The following is a 15507-nucleotide window of genomic DNA, read 5'->3' as shown; positions in this document are numbered from 1 at the left end:
TTCTTCAGTAAAATCAACTTTTCAACTGACAGACATTATTGATCACATTGATTATGATTATACAAAAAGCATTCTTAGAATTCATAAACATAGTTTGGCAGAAATAGCGCAGAACACCGACATTCAACGCTCTCCATAAGCTGATCTTCTGACCTCTTTGACGGCTTATATACCCCTCGGGCTCTCCCATTGCTTTGCCCCCCCGCATCGGCGGGTGGGCAGGATTACAATCGTGGAACGATACAGAGAAAATTAGCAAGCCCCTGCGTAAGGTTGACATGCTAACCCATGAAGCGGTCCCAAATTTTTTCCTCAAACAGCCTTCCTTCAATTCAATGCTTTGGATTTCTTGCTTTCTTTCTTTCTTTTTTTTTTTTTTTACTCTTAGCATCAACTATTTTAAAAAATAAAAATTACAAGCTGCGGCTTACGGTTAGAGCGCAACTGAAAGCTGCACGTGCCCTAGCGGCTTCTCCCACCAACCTTCTCTGAAGAAGAGCAGCACGCCTATGGGCATCCCACTGCCCCGTTAGTCTATGGGGGCGCTCCATTCTCTCACTCCTTCTCTTGGCTCCCCTTTCTTTCCCAATGCCTTTCTATACGGCCAGCTCTGGGAAAGCTCCCCCGGCACTCAAGGTGAGGATGCCAAAGTGCGCCCCTCCCCCGAGCCCCTTCATTCGGGAAAACAAAAAGGCAGCAAATGCCATAAGCGCTCTCTTACACCCTGAGCCCCCGCTCACATCAAAACCAATTTCAAAATTGGGTGACCTGCTGACACCAATGCCTATGCAAATCGCACCAAAAGCTCTGCTGCGTGCACTACTTTAGAAGTCGGCGCGGCTCCGACAAAGCCGGAACCGCACCCGTACGACCGCTCTAATAGCGGACAATAGGGTGCGACTTGGCCTACAGTTTTACAAGTCGCAGGCCAAGTTGCACCTGACGTGACCGGGGTGTAAGGGGCATGCCAGCGTGTGCGTTCTCATAGCGCACGTCTAGGACAGACCACTCGTTTCAATAGGCTTCCCTAGGTGAATAGATCGATTTTAAAACCACAGAGATACATAAATCAATCAAAGTGAGTTGAAAATAATATAGCAAAAAAACAAAACCAATGTACCTCGGACACGGCCGATGACAGATCTGAGTACCGGCCCCGTTGCTGGTACCATGTGACCTGCTGTGACCAATCACAGCAGGTCACATGACAGTTGTACACCATGGATGGCTTCATGCATGCCATCCATTGTCTACTAGTGTCTAGCTGTGAATCGTCACAGCGATCACATGCACATGTCATGTGATGAGCCGTGGCCAGATCACAGCTGAGCACAAAAAAAAAAAACAAACCCCTGAATGAATCGATGTCATTCAGGTAAATGCTTGCTTATAGCAAAGGAAGTCTTTGCTATAAGCAAATTGTGTAAGAAAAGAAAAAAAAAAAACTGATCACTTCCCCAAAGTAGTACAATGTTACTGTGGTAACATTGTACTACTTTGGTCATAGGGAAATATGAAAAGAAAATCTTGAAGAAAAAGAAAAAAAATGTAATAAAAAATGAACAATAATAAAAAAAAAAGTAAAAAAAATGATTTTTTTTTTTTTTTTTTTTTCCCCCATACTGTCACCAGTCAGTGTCCCTGATCACCGCTATGCCAGTGATAGGATGACGCTGTACTGCACTGGTGACAGTATGTAAAAAAAAATAATTGTGACAATCATTTTTTTCATTTTCTGAAAAATTCGGACAAAAAAAATACAACTTCAAAAAACTCGCCATGCCTCTTATGAAATCCGTCGTACTGTCTACTTTACAAAAAGGGGTCATTTGGGGAATATCTGTACTGTTCTGACATTCTTGGGCCTCAAGAAATTAGATTGGCTGTCACTACTTCAGGATTGATCAATATTCAGACCTATACCAGAGTTTGTGAACTCTATCACTTTCCTACAAACTAAAAAATACATCCTAATTTGGGTTATTTTCACCAAAGACATGTAGCAGAATACATCTCGGCCTAAATTTATGAAGAACCATTACGGATTTGCGAACTTTTATAACAGAAACAAAGAAAACCGTGTTTTGTTTTTAAATTTTCGGTCTTTTTTGGTTAATTTAGCCAAAAATAAAAACCCCAGCGGTGATTAAATACCACCAAAAGAAAGCTCTAGTTGTGTGAAGAAAACGATGAAATGTTTGTTTGGGTACAATGTTGTATGACCGAGCGAATTGTCATTGAAATTGTGAGAGCGCTGAAACCTGAAAAATGGCCTGGGCAGGAAGGGGGTAAAAGTGCCCGGCATGGAAATGGTTCATCGATACGAGAAAATCAAAAAGAGCCGCCTAGCGGAGGATGGTTTCCATCCAACGACCTCTGGGCCAGCTCTGGGAAAGGTCCCCTGGCACTCAAGGTGAGGATGCCAAAAGTGCGCCCCTCCCCCGAGCTCCTTCATTCGGGAAAACAAAAAGGGAACCAGGGAACAAATGCCATAAGCGCTCGCTTACACCCTGAGCCCCCGCTCACACCCAAAACCATTTCAAAATCGGGCGACCTGCTGACACCAATGCCTATGCAAACCGCACCAAAAGCTCTGCTGCGTGCACTACTTTAGAGGTCGGCGCGGCTCCGACAAAGCCGGAACCGCACCCATAGGACCGCTGTAATAGCGGACAATAGGGTGCGACTTGGCCTACAGTTTTGCAAGTCGCAGGCCAAGTTGCACCTGACGTGACCGGGGTGTAAGGGGCATGCCAGCGTGTGCGTTCTCGTAGCGCACGTCTAGGACAGACCACTCGTTTCAATAGGCTTCCCTAGGTGAATAGATCGATTTTAAAACCACAGAGATACATAAATCAATCAAAGTGAGTTGAAAATAATATAGCAAAAAAACAAAACCAATGTACCTCGGACACGGCCGATGACAGATCTGAGTACCGGCCCCGTTGCTGGTACCATGTGACCTGCTGTGACCAATCACAGCAGGTCACATGACAGTTGTACACCATGGATGGCTTCATGCATGCCATCCATTGTCTACTAGTGTCTAGCTGTGAATCGTCACAGCGATCACATGCACATGTCATGTGATGAGCCGTGGCCAGATCACAGCTGAGCACAAAAAAAAAAAAACAAAAAAAAAACAAACCCCTGAATGAATCGATGTCATTCAGGTAAATGCTTGCTTATAGCAAAGGAAGTCTTTGCTATAAGCAAATTGTGTAAGAAAAGAAAAAAAAAAAACTGATCACTTCCCCAAAGTAGTACAATGTTACTGTGGTAACATTGTACTACTTTGGTCATAGGGAAATATGAAAAGAAAATCTTGAAGAAAAAGAAAAAAAATGTAATAAAAAATGAATAATAATAAAAAAAAGTAAAAAAAATGATTTTTTTTTTTTTTTTTTTTCTTCCATACTGTCACCAGTCAGTGTCCCTGATCACCGCTATGCCAGTGATAGGATGACGCTGTACTGCACTGGTGACAGTATGTAAAAAAAAATAATTGTGACAATCATTTTTTTCATTTTCTGAAAAATTCGGACAAAAAAAATACAACTTCAAAAAACTCGCCATGCCTCTTATGAAATCCGTCGTACTGTCTACTTTACAAAAAGGGGTCATTTGGGGAATATCTGTACTGTTCTGACATTCTTGGGCCTCAAGAAATTAGATTGGCTGTCACTACTTCAGGATTGATCAATATTCAGACCTATACCAGAGTTTGTGAACTCTATCACTTTCCTACAAACTAAAAAATACATCCTAATTTGGGTTATTTTCACCAAAGACATGTAGCAGAATACATCTCGGCCTAAATTTATGAAGAACCATTACGGATTTGCGAACTTTTATAACAGAAACAAAGAAAACCGTGTTTTGTTTTTAAATTTTCGGTCTTTTTTGGTTAATTTAGCCAAAAATAAAAACCCCAGCGGTGATTAAATACCACCAAAAGAAAGCTCTAGTTGTGTGAAGAAAACGATGAAATGTTTGTTTGGGTACAATGTTGTATGACCGAGCGAATTGTCATTGAAATTGTGAGAGCGCTGAAACCTGAAAAATGGCCTGGGCAGGAAGGGGGTAAAAGTGCCCGGCATGGAAATGGTTCATCGATACGAGAAAATCAAAAAGAGCCGCCTAGCGGAGGATGGTTTCCATCCAACGACCTCTGGGCCAGCTCTGGGAAAGGTCCCCTGGCACTCAAGGTGAGGATGCCAAAAGTGCGCCCCTCCCCCGAGCTCCTTCATTCGGGAAAACAAAAAGGGAACCAGGGAACAAATGCCATAAGCGCTCGCTTACACCCTGAGCCCCCGCTCACACCCAAAACCATTTCAAAATCGGGCGACCTGCTGACACCAATGCCTATGCAAACCGCACCAAAAGCTCTGCTGCGTGCACTACTTTAGAGGTCGGCGCGGCTCCGACAAAGCCGGAACCGCACCCATAGGACCGCTGTAATAGCGGACAATAGGGTGCGACTTGGCCTACAGTTTTGCAAGTCGCAGGCCAAGTTGCACCTGACGTGACCGGGGTGTAAGGGGCATGCCAGCGTGTGCGTTCTCGTAGCGCACCTCTAGGACAGACCACTCGTTTCAATAGGCTTCCCTAGGTGAATAGATCGATTTTAAAACCACAGAGATACATAAATCAATCAAAGTGAGTTGAAAATAATATAGCAAAAAAACAAAACCAATGTACCTCGGACACGGCCGATGACAGATCTGAGTACCGGCCCCGTTGCTGGTACCATGTGACCTGCTGTGACCAATCACAGCAGGTCACATGACAGTTGTACACCATGGATGGCTTCATGCATGCCATCCATTGTCTACTAGTGTCTAGCTGTGAATCGTCACAGCGATCACATGCACATGTCATGTGATGAGCCGTGGCCAGATCACAGCTGAGCACAAAAAAAAAAAAACAAAAAAAAAACAAACCCCTGAATGAATCGATGTCATTCAGGTAAATGCTTGCTTATAGCAAAGGAAGTCTTTGCTATAAGCAAATTGTGTAAGAAAAGAAAAAAAAAAAACTGATCACTTCCCCAAAGTAGTACAATGTTACTGTGGTAACATTGTACTACTTTGGTCATAGGGAAATATGAAAAGAAAATCTTGAAGAAAAAGAAAAAAAATGTAATAAAAAATGAATAATAATAAAAAAAAGTAAAAAAAATGATTTTTTTTTTTTTTTTTTTTCTTCCATACTGTCACCAGTCAGTGTCCCTGATCACCGCTATGCCAGTGATAGGATGACGCTGTACTGCACTGGTGACAGTATGTAAAAAAAAATAATTGTGACAATCATTTTTTTCATTTTCTGAAAAATTCGGACAAAAAAAATACAACTTCAAAAAACTCGCCATGCCTCTTATGAAATCCGTCGTACTGTCTACTTTACAAAAAGGGGTCATTTGGGGAATATCTGTACTGTTCTGACATTCTTGGGCCTCAAGAAATTAGATTGGCTGTCACTACTTCAGGATTGATCAATATTCAGACCTATACCAGAGTTTGTGAACTCTATCACTTTCCTACAAACTAAAAAATACATCCTAATTTGGGTTATTTTCACCAAAGACATGTAGCAGAATACATCTCGGCCTAAATTTATGAAGAACCATTACGGATTTGCGAACTTTTATAACAGAAACAAAGAAAACCGTGTTTTGTTTTTAAATTTTCGGTCTTTTTTGGTTAATTTAGCCAAAAATAAAAACCCCAGCGGTGATTAAATACCACCAAAAGAAAGCTCTAGTTGTGTGAAGAAAACGATGAAATGTTTGTTTGGGTACAATGTTGTATGACCGAGCGAATTGTCATTGAAATTGTGAGAGCGCTGAAACCTGAAAAATGGCCTGGGCAGGAAGGGGGTAAAAGTGCCCGGCATGGAAATGGTTCATCGATACGAGAAAATCAAAAAGAGCCGCCTAGCGGAGGATGGTTTCCATCCAACGACCTCTGGGCCAGCTCTGGGAAAGGTCCCCTGGCACTCAAGGTGAGGATGCCAAAAGTGCGCCCCTCCCCCGAGCTCCTTCATTCGGGAAAACAAAAAGGGAACCAGGGAACAAATGCCATAAGCGCTCGCTTACACCCTGAGCCCCCGCTCACACCCAAAACCATTTCAAAATCGGGCGACCTGCTGACACCAATGCCTATGCAAACCGCACCAAAAGCTCTGCTGCGTGCACTACTTTAGAGGTCGGCGCGGCTCCGACAAAGCCGGAACCGCACCCATAGGACCGCTGTAATAGCGGACAATAGGGTGCGACTTGGCCTACAGTTTTACAAGTCGCAGGCCAAGTTGCACCTGACGTGACCGGGGTGTAAGGGGCATGCCAGCGTGTGCGTTCTCGTAGCGCACCTCTAGGACAGACCACACGTTTCAATAGGCTTCCCTAGGTGGATAGATGGCGCAGGCACCATTTTTAAAACCACAGAGATACATCAATCAATCAAAGTGAGTTGAAAATAATATAGCAAAAAAACAAAACCAATGGACTAAAATGGCTCTTTAATAATTACCAGGAAATCCAAATCCAAAATAGCCGCCTAGCAGAGGATGGTTTGGATCCAACCACCTCTGCTTTATGGGCCCAGCAAGGCATGGTGGGCGTGGCCTGCCTGCCTTCCCACAATGCCTCCTGGCAGAGCTGCTCACTTGCATGCGGTGTCCTGCTTAACAATAGCCTGTGTGCTCCTCATTTTCTTCAGTAAAATCAACTTTTCAACTGACAGACATTATTGATCACATTGATTATGATTATACAAAAAGCATTCTTAGAATTCATAAACATAGTTTGGCAGAAATAGCGCAGAACACTGACATTCAACGCTCTCCATAAGCTGATCTTCTGACCTCTTTGACGGCTTATATACCCCTCGGGCTCTCCCATTGCTTTGCCCCCCGCATCGGCGGGTGGGCAGGATTACAATCGTGGAACGATACAGAGAAAATTAGCAAGCCCCTGCGTAAGGTTGACATGCTAACCCATGAAGCGGTCCCAAATTTTTTCCTCAAACAGCCTTCCTTCAATTCAATGCTTTGGATTTCTTGCTTTCTTTCTTTCTTTTTTTTTTTTTTTACTCTTAGCATCAACTATTTTAAAAAATAAAAATTACAAGCTGCGGCTTACGGTTAGAGCGCAACTGAAAGCTGCACGTGCCCTAGCGGCTTCTCCCACCAACCTTCTCTGAAGAAGAGCAGCACGCCTATGGGCATCCCACTGCCCCGTTAGTCTATGGGGGCGCTCCATTCTCTCACTCCTTCTCTTGGCTCCCCTTTCTTTCCCAATGCCTTTCTATACGGCCAGCTCTGGGAAAGCTCCCCCGGCACTCAAGGTGAGGATGCCAAAGTGCGCCCCTCCCCCGAGCCCCTTCATTCGGGAAAACAAAAAGGCAGCAAATGCCATAAGCGCTCTCTTACACCCTGAGCCCCCGCTCACATCAAAACCAATTTCAAAATTGGGTGACCTGCTGACACCAATGCCTATGCAAATCGCACCAAAAGCTCTGCTGCGTGCACTACTTTAGAAGTCGGCGCGGCTCCGACAAAGCCGGAACCGCACCCGTACGACCGCTCTAATAGCGGACAATAGGGTGCGACTTGGCCTACAGTTTTACAAGTCGCAGGCCAAGTTGCACCTGACGTGACCGGGGTGTAAGGGGCATGCCAGCGTGTGCGTTCTCATAGCGCACGTCTAGGACAGACCACTCGTTTCAATAGGCTTCCCTAGGTGAATAGATCGATTTTAAAACCACAGAGATACATAAATCAATCAAAGTGAGTTGAAAATAATATAGCAAAAAAACAAAACCAATGTACCTCGGACACGGCCGATGACAGATCTGAGTACCGGCCCCGTTGCTGGTACCATGTGACCTGCTGTGACCAATCACAGCAGGTCACATGACAGTTGTACACCATGGATGGCTTCATGCATGCCATCCATTGTCTACTAGTGTCTAGCTGTGAATCGTCACAGCGATCACATGCACATGTCATGTGATGAGCCGTGGCCAGATCACAGCTGAGCACAAAAAAAAAAAAAAAAAAAAAAACCCCTGAATGAATCGATGTCATTCAGGTAAATGCTTGCTTATAGCAAAGGAAGTCTTTGCTATAAGCAAATTGTGTAAGAAAAGAAAAAAAAAAAACTGATCACTTCCCCAAAGTAGTACAATGTTACTGTGGTAACATTGTACTACTTTGGTCATAGGGAAATATGAAAAGAAAATCTTGAAGAAAAAGAAAAAAAATGTAATAAAAAATGAATAATAATAAAAAAAAAGTAAAAAAAATGATTTTTTTTTTTTTTTTTTTTCTTCCATACTGTCACCAGTCAGTGTCCCTGATCACCGCTATGCCAGTGATAGGATGACGCTGTACTGCACTGGTGACAGTATGTAAAAAAAAATAATTGTGACAATCATTTTTTTCATTTTCTGAAAAATTCGGACAAAAAAAATACAACTTCAAAAAACTCGCCATGCCTCTTATGAAATCCGTCGTACTGTCTACTTTACAAAAAGGGGTCATTTGGGGAATATCTGTACTGTTCTGACATTCTTGGGCCTCAAGAAATTAGATTGGCTGTCACTACTTCAGGATTGATCAATATTCAGACCTATACCAGAGTTTGTGAACTCTATCACTTTCCTACAAACTAAAAAATACATCCTAATTTGGGTTATTTTCACCAAAGACATGTAGCAGAATACATCTCGGCCTAAATTTATGAAGAACCATTACGGATTTGCGAACTTTTATAACAGAAACAAAGAAAACCGTGTTTTGTTTTTAAATTTTCGGTCTTTTTTGGTTAATTTAGCCAAAAATAAAAACCCCAGCGGTGATTAAATACCACCAAAAGAAAGCTCTAGTTGTGTGAAGAAAACGATGAAATGTTTGTTTGGGTACAATGTTGTATGACCGAGCGAATTGTCATTGAAATTGTGAGAGCGCTGAAACCTGAAAAATGGCCTGGGCAGGAAGGGGGTAAAAGTGCCCGGCATGGAAATGGTTCATCGATACGAGAAAATCAAAAAGAGCCGCCTAGCGGAGGATGGTTTCCATCCAACGACCTCTGGGCCAGCTCTGGGAAAGGTCCCCTGGCACTCAAGGTGAGGATGCCAAAAGTGCGCCCCTCCCCCGAGCTCCTTCATTCGGGAAAACAAAAAGGGAACCAGGGAACAAATGCCATAAGCGCTCGCTTACACCCTGAGCCCCCGCTCACACCCAAAACCATTTCAAAATCGGGCGACCTGCTGACACCAATGCCTATGCAAACCGCACCAAAAGCTCTGCTGCGTGCACTACTTTAGAGGTCGGCGCGGCTCCGACAAAGCCGGAACCGCACCCATAGGACCGCTGTAATAGCGGACAATAGGGTGCGACTTGGCCTACAGTTTTACAAGTCGCAGGCCAAGTTGCACCTGACATGACCGGGGTGTAAGGGGCATGCCAGCGTGTGCGTTCTCGTAGCGCACCTCTAGGACAGACCACACGTTTCAATAGGCTTCCCTAGGTGGATAGATGGCGCAGGCACCATTTTTAAAACCACAGAGATACATCAATCAATCAAAGTGAGTTGAAAATAATATAGCAAAAAAACAAAACCAATGGACTAAAATGGCTCTTTAATAATTACCAGGAAATCCAAATCCAAAATAGCCGCCTAGCAGAGGATGGTTTGGATCCAACCACCTCTGCTTTATGGGCCCAGCAAGGCATGGTGGGCGTGGCCTGCCTGCCTTCCCACAATGCCTCCTGGCAGAGCTGCTCACTTGCATGCGGTGTCCTGCTTAACAATAGCCTGTGTGCTCCTCATTTTCTTCAGTAAAATCAACTTTTCAACTGACAGACATTATTGATCACATTGATTATGATTATACAAAAAGCATTCTTAGAATTCATAAACATAGTTTGGCAGAAATAGCGCAGAACACTGACATTCAACGCTCTCCATAAGCTGATCTTCTGACCTCTTTGACGGCTTATATACCCCTCGGGCTCTCCCATTGCTTTGCCCCCCGCATCGGCGGGTGGGCAGGATTACAATCGTGGAACGATACAGAGAAAATTAGCAAGCCCCTGCGTAAGGTTGACATGCTAACCCATGAAGCGGTCCCAAATTTTTTCCTCAAACAGCCTTCCTTCAATTCAATGCTTTGGATTTCTTGCTTTCTTTCTTTCTTTTTTTTTTTTTTTACTCTTAGCATCAACTATTTTAAAAAATAAAAATTACAAGCTGCGGCTTACGGTTAGAGCGCAACTGAAAGCTGCACGTGCCCTAGCGGCTTCTCCCACCAACCTTCTCTGAAGAAGAGCAGCACGCCTATGGGCATCCCACTGCCCCGTTAGTCTATGGGGGCGCTCCATTCTCTCACTCCTTCTCTTGGCTCCCCTTTCTTTCCCAATGCCTTTCTATACGGCCAGCTCTGGGAAAGCTCCCCCGGCACTCAAGGTGAGGATGCCAAAGTGCGCCCCTCCCCCGAGCCCCTTCATTCGGGAAAACAAAAAGGCAGCAAATGCCATAAGCGCTCTCTTACACCCTGAGCCCCCGCTCACATCAAAACCAATTTCAAAATTGGGTGACCTGCTGACACCAATGCCTATGCAAATCGCACCAAAAGCTCTGCTGCGTGCACTACTTTAGAAGTCGGCGCGGCTCCGACAAAGCCGGAACCGCACCCGTACGACCGCTCTAATAGCGGACAATAGGGTGCGACTTGGCCTACAGTTTTACAAGTCGCAGGCCAAGTTGCACCTGACGTGACCGGGGTGTAAGGGGCATGCCAGCGTGTGCGTTCTCATAGCGCACGTCTAGGACAGACCACTCGTTTCAATAGGCTTCCCTAGGTGAATAGATCGATTTTAAAACCACAGAGATACATAAATCAATCAAAGTGAGTTGAAAATAATATAGCAAAAAAACAAAACCAATGTACCTCGGACACGGCCGATGACAGATCTGAGTACCGGCCCCGTTGCTGGTACCATGTGACCTGCTGTGACCAATCACAGCAGGTCACATGACAGTTGTACACCATGGATGGCTTCATGCATGCCATCCATTGTCTACTAGTGTCTAGCTGTGAATCGTCACAGCGATCACATGCACATGTCATGTGATGAGCCGTGGCCAGATCACAGCTGAGCACAAAAAAAAAAAAAAAAAAACAAACCCCTGAATGAATCGATGTCATTCAGGTAAATGCTTGCTTATAGCAAAGGAAGTCTTTGCTATAAGCAAATTGTGTAAGAAAAGAAAAAAAAAAAACTGATCACTTCCCCAAAGTAGTACAATGTTACTGTGGTAACATTGTACTACTTTGGTCATAGGGAAATATGAAAAGAAAATCTTGAAGAAAAAGAAAAAAAATGTAATAAAAAATGAACAATAATAAAAAAAAAAGTAAAAAAAATGATTTTTTTTTTTTTTTTTTTTTCCCCCATACTGTCACCAGTCAGTGTCCCTGATCACCGCTATGCCAGTGATAGGATGACGCTGTACTGCACTGGTGACAGTATGTAAAAAAAAATAATTGTGACAATCATTTTTTTCATTTTCTGAAAAATTCGGACAAAAAAAATACAACTTCAAAAAACTCGCCATGCCTCTTATGAAATCCGTCGTACTGTCTACTTTACAAAAAGGGGTCATTTGGGGAATATCTGTACTGTTCTGACATTCTTGGGCCTCAAGAAATTAGATTGGCTGTCACTACTTCAGGATTGATCAATATTCAGACCTATACCAGAGTTTGTGAACTCTATCACTTTCCTACAAACTAAAAAATACATCCTAATTTGGGTTATTTTCACCAAAGACATGTAGCAGAATACATCTCGGCCTAAATTTATGAAGAACCATTACGGATTTGCGAACTTTTATAACAGAAACAAAGAAAACCGTGTTTTGTTTTTAAATTTTCGGTCTTTTTTGGTTAATTTAGCCAAAAATAAAAACCCCAGCGGTGATTAAATACCACCAAAAGAAAGCTCTAGTTGTGTGAAGAAAACGATGAAATGTTTGTTTGGGTACAATGTTGTATGACCGAGCGAATTGTCATTGAAATTGTGAGAGCGCTGAAACCTGAAAAATGGCCTGGGCAGGAAGGGGGTAAAAGTGCCCGGCATGGAAATGGTTCATCGATACGAGAAAATCAAAAAGAGCCGCCTAGCGGAGGATGGTTTCCATCCAACGACCTCTGGGCCAGCTCTGGGAAAGGTCCCCTGGCACTCAAGGTGAGGATGCCAAAAGTGCGCCCCTCCCCCGAGCTCCTTCATTCGGGAAAACAAAAAGGGAACCAGGGAACAAATGCCATAAGCGCTCGCTTACACCCTGAGCCCCCGCTCACACCCAAAACCATTTCAAAATCGGGCGACCTGCTGACACCAATGCCTATGCAAACCGCACCAAAAGCTCTGCTGCGTGCACTACTTTAGAGGTCGGCGCGGCTCCGACAAAGCCGGAACCGCACCCATAGGACCGCTGTAATAGCGGACAATAGGGTGCGACTTGGCCTACAGTTTTACAAGTCGCAGGCCAAGTTGCACCTGACGTGACCGGGGTGTAAGGGGCATGCCAGCGTGTGCGTTCTCGTAGCGCACCTCTAGGACAGACCACTCGTTTCAATAGGCTTCCCTAGGTGGATAGATGGCGCAGGCACCATTTTTAAAACCACAGAGATACATCAATCAATCAAAGTGAGTTGAAAATAATATAGCAAAAAAACAAAACCAATGGACTAAAATGGCTCTTTAATAATTACCAGGAAATCCAAATCCAAAATAGCCGCCTAGCAGAGGATGGTTTGGATCCAACCACCTCTGCTTTATGGGCCCAGCAAGGCATGGTGGGCGTGGCCTGCCTGCCTTCCCACAATGCCTCCTGGCAGAGCTGCTCACTTGCATGCGGTGTCCTGCTTAACAATAGCCTGTGTGCTCCTCATTTTCTTCAGTAAAATCAACTTTTCAACTGACAGACATTATTGATCACATTGATTATGATTATACAAAAAGCATTCTTAGAATTCATAAACATAGTTTGGCAGAAATAGCGCAGAACACCGACATTCAACGCTCTCCATAAGCTGATCTTCTGACCTCTTTGACGGCTTATATACCCCTCGGGCTCTCCCATTGCTTTGCCCCCCCGCATCGGCGGGTGGGCAGGATTACAATCGTGGAACGATACAGAGAAAATTAGCAAGCCCCTGCGTAAGGTTGACATGCTAACCCATGAAGCGGTCCCAAATTTTTTCCTCAAACAGCCTTCCTTCAATTCAATGCTTTGGATTTCTTGCTTTCTTTCTTTCTTTTTTTTTTTTTTTACTCTTAGCATCAACTATTTTAAAAAATAAAAATTACAAGCTGCGGCTTACGGTTAGAGCGCAACTGAAAGCTGCACGTGCCCTAGCGGCTTCTCCCACCAACCTTCTCTGAAGAAGAGCAGCACGCCTATGGGCATCCCACTGCCCCGTTAGTCTATGGGGGCGCTCCATTCTCTCACTCCTTCTCTTGGCTCCCCTTTCTTTCCCAATGCCTTTCTATACGGCCAGCTCTGGGAAAGCTCCCCCGGCACTCAAGGTGAGGATGCCAAAGTGCGCCCCTCCCCCGAGCCCCTTCATTCGGGAAAACAAAAAGGCAGCAAATGCCATAAGCGCTCTCTTACACCCTGAGCCCCCGCTCACATCAAAACCAATTTCAAAATTGGGTGACCTGCTGACACCAATGCCTATGCAAATCGCACCAAAAGCTCTGCTGCGTGCACTACTTTAGAAGTCGGCGCGGCTCCGACAAAGCCGGAACCGCACCCGTACGACCGCTCTAATAGCGGACAATAGGGTGCGACTTGGCCTACAGTTTTACAAGTCGCAGGCCAAGTTGCACCTGACGTGACCGGGGTGTAAGGGGCATGCCAGCGTGTGCGTTCTCATAGCGCACGTCTAGGACAGACCACTCGTTTCAATAGGCTTCCCTAGGTGAATAGATCGATTTTAAAACCACAGAGATACATAAATCAATCAAAGTGAGTTGAAAATAATATAGCAAAAAAACAAAACCAATGTACCTCGGACACGGCCGATGACAGATCTGAGTACCGGCCCCGTTGCTGGTACCATGTGACCTGCTGTGACCAATCACAGCAGGTCACATGACAGTTGTACACCATGGATGGCTTCATGCATGCCATCCATTGTCTACTAGTGTCTAGCTGTGAATCGTCACAGCGATCACATGCACATGTCATGTGATGAGCCGTGGCCAGATCACAGCTGAGCACAAAAAAAAAAAACAAACCCCTGAATGAATCGATGTCATTCAGGTAAATGCTTGCTTATAGCAAAGGAAGTCTTTGCTATAAGCAAATTGTGTAAGAAAAGAAAAAAAAAAAACTGATCACTTCCCCAAAGTAGTACAATGTTACTGTGGTAACATTGTACTACTTTGGTCATAGGGAAATATGAAAAGAAAATCTTGAAGAAAAAGAAAAAAAATGTAATAAAAAATGAACAATAATAAAAAAAAAAGTAAAAAAAATGATTTTTTTTTTTTTTTTTTTTTCCCCCATACTGTCACCAGTCAGTGTCCCTGATCACCGCTATGCCAGTGATAGGATGACGCTGTACTGCACTGGTGACAGTATGTAAAAAAAAATAATTGTGACAATCATTTTTTTCATTTTCTGAAAAATTCGGACAAAAAAAATACAACTTCAAAAAACTCGCCATGCCTCTTATGAAATCCGTCGTACTGTCTACTTTACAAAAAGGGGTCATTTGGGGAATATCTGTACTGTTCTGACATTCTTGGGCCTCAAGAAATTAGATTGGCTGTCACTACTTCAGGATTGATCAATATTCAGACCTATACCAGAGTTTGTGAACTCTATCACTTTCCTACAAACTAAAAAATACATCCTAATTTGGGTTATTTTCACCAAAGACATGTAGCAGAATACATCTCGGCCTAAATTTATGAAGAACCATTACGGATTTGCGAACTTTTATAACAGAAACAAAGAAAACCGTGTTTTGTTTTTAAATTTTCGGTCTTTTTTGGTTAATTTAGCCAAAAATAAAAACCCCAGCGGTGATTAAATACCACCAAAAGAAAGCTCTAGTTGTGTGAAGAAAACGATGAAATGTTTGTTTGGGTACAATGTTGTATGACCGAGCGAATTGTCATTGAAATTGTGAGAGCGCTGAAACCTGAAAAATGGCCTGGGCAGGAAGGGGGTAAAAGTGCCCGGCATGGAAATGGTTCATCGATACGAGAAAATCAAAAAGAGCCGCCTAGCGGAGGATGGTTTCCATCCAACGACCTCTGGGCCAGCTCTGGGAAAGGTCCCCTGGCACTCAAGGTGAGGATGCCAAAAGTGCGCCCCTCCCCCGAGCTCCTTCATTCGGGAAAACAAAAAGGGAACCAGGGAACAAATGCCATAAGCGCTCGCTTACACCCTGAGCCCCCGCTCACACCCAAAACCATTTCAAA

The 15507-nt window shown here is 43.9% G+C and overlaps 1 protein-coding gene and 4 non-coding genes across 6 annotated transcripts in view; 4 read left to right on the top strand and 1 right to left on the bottom strand.

Annotated features, from left to right (window-relative positions):
• Positions 1 to 15507, bottom strand: part of TASP1 (taspase 1) — a 663695-nt gene that overhangs the window by 449190 nt on the left and 198998 nt on the right. The gene's annotated exons all lie outside the window — the stretch shown is intronic.
• LOC149451324 (U6 spliceosomal RNA) lies at positions 202 to 308 on the top strand. Its single transcript, XR_016315047.1, has one exon. It is a non-coding gene; the product is annotated as a U6 spliceosomal RNA (small nuclear RNA).
• On the top strand, positions 6907 to 7018 carry LOC149451323 (U6 spliceosomal RNA). The gene has a single exon (XR_016315088.1). It is a non-coding gene; the product is annotated as a U6 spliceosomal RNA (small nuclear RNA).
• On the top strand, positions 10032 to 10143 carry LOC149451322 (U6 spliceosomal RNA). Its single transcript, XR_016315087.1, has one exon. It is a non-coding gene; the product is annotated as a U6 spliceosomal RNA (small nuclear RNA).
• Positions 13165 to 13271, top strand: LOC149451321 (U6 spliceosomal RNA). Its single transcript, XR_016315046.1, has one exon. It is a non-coding gene; the product is annotated as a U6 spliceosomal RNA (small nuclear RNA).

This window comes from Staurois parvus, unplaced genomic scaffold, assembly GCF_062004578.1.
Source record: "Staurois parvus isolate SC_StPar_1 unplaced genomic scaffold, SC_StPar_1.0 ptg000543l, whole genome shotgun sequence".
NCBI lineage: Eukaryota > Metazoa > Chordata > Amphibia > Anura > Ranidae > Staurois > Staurois parvus.
The sequence above is the reverse complement of the archived record's forward strand: the minus strand, read 5'-3'. Positions and strand labels throughout refer to the sequence as shown.